Source organism: Mobula birostris, chromosome 3 (assembly GCF_030028105.1).
Source record: "Mobula birostris isolate sMobBir1 chromosome 3, sMobBir1.hap1, whole genome shotgun sequence".
NCBI classification, from domain to species: Eukaryota; Metazoa; Chordata; class Chondrichthyes; order Myliobatiformes; family Myliobatidae; genus Mobula; species Mobula birostris.
In genome coordinates this window covers 190,653,427-190,657,529 of record NC_092372.1, presented here as the reverse complement: position 1 = coordinate 190,657,529, position 4,103 = coordinate 190,653,427, and the positions used below count along the sequence as shown (strand labels likewise).

General features: G+C 44.6%; 1 pseudogene; it reads right to left on the bottom strand.

Moving 5' to 3' along the window:
- Nucleotides 1–1,260: 1,260 nt before the first annotated feature.
- LOC140195725 (uncharacterized) lies at nt 1,261–4,103 on the bottom strand (annotated as a pseudogene).

Sequence of the window (4,103 nt, the reverse complement as noted above, 5' to 3'; positions counted from 1 at the left end):
GATCCTCTCGTATCCCTTTTGCCTATCACCTGTCCAGCTCTTGGCTCCATCCCTCCCCCTCCTGTCTTCTCCTATCATTTTGGATCTCCCCCTCCCCCTCCAACTTTCAAATCCCTTACTCACTCTTCCTTCAGTTAGTCCTGACGAAGGGTCTCGGCCTGAAACGTCGACTGCACCTCTTCCTAGAGATGCTGCCTGGCCTGCTGCGTTCACCAGCAACTTTGATGTGTCTTGCTTGAATTTCCAGCATCTGCAGAATTCCTGTTGTTAACATTGATGTTGTTGCTTTATCCCGGCATGCGCATGAAGGGCAGGACAGGGACGAAAAGTGGGAGGGTGTTCCTGCCCCAGGAGTGAAATCCATGTGCCAGTTTGCCATCATGATGAAGACAGAGAGAAGACAAGGGCAGGATCAAGCAGTAGGTCAATTGGAAGCTTCTGAAGGCACCATTCCACAAGCTTACTGTAACCTGACTGCTCTGAAGACAAACCTGTTGCCAGAATGGAGTCCTGGGGAAGTGGCAGATGCTCAGTGAGATGATCTGGGCATATGTCAATAGAGCCAGATGCCAGCAACATGGCAAATGCCTTAGTCATTATGGATCACTACACCAGATATGCACAAGCTTTCCCTACCAAGGAACAGAGGGCGTTCATGGTGGTCAAAGTGTTATGGGAGAAGTATTTCATTTATTATAGCCTCCCCAGGCGGATACATAGTGATCAGGGACGGGACTCGAGAGTAGGCTTATATGAGTTACTGAGCATGCTTGGAGTCGAGAAGACGAGGACCACGTTTCATCACCCACAGAGTGATCCCCAGCCTGAGAGGTTTAGTCAGACTTTGCTAGACATGCCCAGAACCTTGGAAATCAGCAAGAAGAAAAGTGGAGTCGATATATTGGACATCTGGTCCACTGCTACAGAATTCCTTCTCTCCCTGGGGGCTCGTATCAGACCTCTGTCAGCAGGTTACATACAGCAACGTTTATACAGTTCAAAGAGGCCATCATTATCCATATATGGAGTTGTTTTCCAATTCTTCGTACAAGATTGTACAGAGGGCCAGACAAAGAAGTAGTCAGCCTTGGAGTGTTTGTCAGACAGACAGAGTCAGACCGTTCTGTCCTTGATTGAAACTAAGAAGTAGTATAGCAAATCCACAACCTAACAGCTGCGCTAAGCAGAAACAAAGGATGCAACTTATGCTAACAGAGTACAAAGTCCTTGAAGGTCAATTTATCATTACATGATAAACTTTCACAATAGGTGGTCACTTCGACAACGAGATGCAATACTGGCCAAAGGCATCGTAAAATGCAGACAACGATCAAAATTAATACAATCAGACTTCCGAAATGCAAAATCAATCCCCAGAAGTCCCCAAATATATTGAAGGGCCAGGGCCATCCCCCTTTCACAAGCCTTAAATCGCTCAGTCAGTACAGCCCTGCGCATACACTGGATATCACTAACATCAGTAGTCCCAGAAATAAGATGGTCAGGATTTACAATCATGTACCCAACATCTCGTCCTATTATCCAGGTGTCCAAGTGTTTCTCTCCTTCAGGATGCATTATGTCCCCAGCTTTGACTTCAGTGGTGTCCCAATCATCCCTCAGAATACATTGCTCTGTGCTGTTGTTACTCAGAGTACTGGCTGGTTCACTGTAATGGTCTAATGTTTTTCAGGATCTCCACAGGAATTAAGGACGTCATTCACCGTCACAACTTGGAACCGTCCCTTGTGAAAGCCTATACCACCATCTGAACACTTCTTACTTGGGCAGCTCATCTTTGCTGCTCTGTCGGAACTTTGTAGCGTGATCCCCATCTTTGTTTCTTGTGAGTTGTCTGATAATGTAACTTCTGCAAGCTGGGTTTTATTTAATATATTCGAATATAGTTCATGCGCGTGGCCAAGTGGTTAAGGCATTCGTCTAGTGATTTGAAGGTCACTAGTTCGAGCCTTGGCTGAGGCAGCGTGTATGTCCTTGAGCAAGGCACTTAACCACATATTCCTCTGCGATGACACCGATGCCAAGCTGTTTGGGTCCTAATACCCTTTCATTGAACAACATCGGTGGCGTGGAGAGGGAATTCTTGCAGCATGGGCAACTGCTGGTCTTCCATACAATCTTGCCCAAGCCTGCACCCTGGAAACCTTCCAAGGAGCAAATCCGTGGTCTCATCAGACCAACGGATGCCTATAAAGATAAAAGTTCATGCTGATACGTCTCTGTCTCCAAAACTGTGACAGCCTTTCCTTTGTTGCCTGTATAGTCTGTGTCTCTTCACCGTTTTTATGTTTTGAATTTATGCAGTGAGGTATAGTATCCCCTTTGCCCAGTTCCCATTGATGTTCTGCAACTATGTCAGGAGTTTTCAGGAGATCCAGCTTTGAGGCCGTTTGCAGTGTCTGTAGCCGAACTTTATTCATTGGCATTGTGGACTGAACCCACTCGCTCTCCCTCTTACTGCAGCCATCATATTGTGACTTAGTTACTCGAGTCAATGCAGAATCACAACTTCCATTCTGTATATTTGTACATTGTTTTGTATCTAAATCTCTAAAAAAGATTCCTTAACGGATTTATATGCATGGGCAATTGTGGGTTCCCCATCATGTTCTTTGTAGTCAAACAAAACTCTGCATCTTTCTGTGCAGTAGCTGGAGATGGGAAAACCTTCAAAGTACTACTTACACACTGTCTTGTCTTCATACTTTTCAGCTTCCTATTCTCAGCTCCCTTCACAGGGCTGCATAGCCGAGACCCAGAAGTAGTCTGCTTAATAGCCATTAGGCACTCTTCTAGAAGACTATCGGAGGAAGCCTCTGTGTCTTGGGATGCGGTATCACCTTTCTCTTTAACCAGGGTTCCTTTCCATTTCTTTGACCTCAGAGCCCCATTGAGACTAGTAAATCTTTTCCCAGGCAGCTTAACGGAACAAAGAGTCTCACAATTTTTCAATAGACTTTGCCTTTTTTTGTTCTCAGTAAACCTATATTGTGGACCCGGTTTCTCATTTTCGTTATCTGAACAGCTCAAGAAAATGCTGAGATTCAGCTATTATATTTTCCTTTGATCGGTTAAAACTATGATGGCAGGCTGGTATCATAGTGGGTACTGCAATCTGATTCATTTGTGTTTCGGGAACAGTACAAATTTCTACATTATTCACTGGATATTCAGGGACCGCTTCTCTGATATCGGGAGTGTATGGGATACTTGATTTCACTAAATTCTCTTCATTGCTGCTTTCCAATTGACTTGAGTCCATGGGGAAAGTTTTTATCCCTTTTGTTTCATCAATTCCATTTCCAAATGCAATTTCCTCGAAGTGTTTTTTTTTCCACCAATGATGAATTTTCCTTTAGTCCAAGAGAGTCCTCCTACTCAGTTCCTTCAGTAACACGTTTGCAGACTGTTCGATATATCCACCGAGATTGCCCTTTTAGTTTCACAGCCATGGTAGTGGACAGTAACACCTGATATGGTCCTCTCCACCAAGGTCTGAGTTTCCCTCGATCCCAGTTCTTGATCAGGACAAAATTTCCAGGCTCAATCGTGCGGTAGTCACCTTTAGGCTGGGTTTCGTCTTCCTGGTAGGCCTGTCGTACCTGTGAATGCAAGCTTTGGAGATTTTTTGTTAATTTGCATAAATGTTTTCCCATCTCCTCCCCCAGGGTATGCATATCCAATTGTGCAGGTAAGCTTTTGGAGAGGAGCAGCACACAACGTCGGGGTCCCCGTGGGGTTCTCATGGGTTTCCCGTAAATGATTTCTGCAGGTGATAACCCCGTCTTACTTGATGGCGTGATTCTCATATGGAATAGGGCTAAGGGTAAAACCTTCAACTTGGTCAATCCAGTTTCTTGTGTAATTTTGGCCAGTTTACCTGTCAAAGTACCATTGGCTCGTTCCATTATGCCGGCTGCTTTCGGATGATGGGTACAGTGGAACTGTTGTTTTATAGCAGATTCTTTACAGACTCCCTCATTTATTTTAGCAACAAGATGTGGCCCATTATCCAAGCTTATTATTTCTAGCAGTCCATAGCGAGGAATTATTTCTTTTAGCAATATTTTCACAACAGTCAT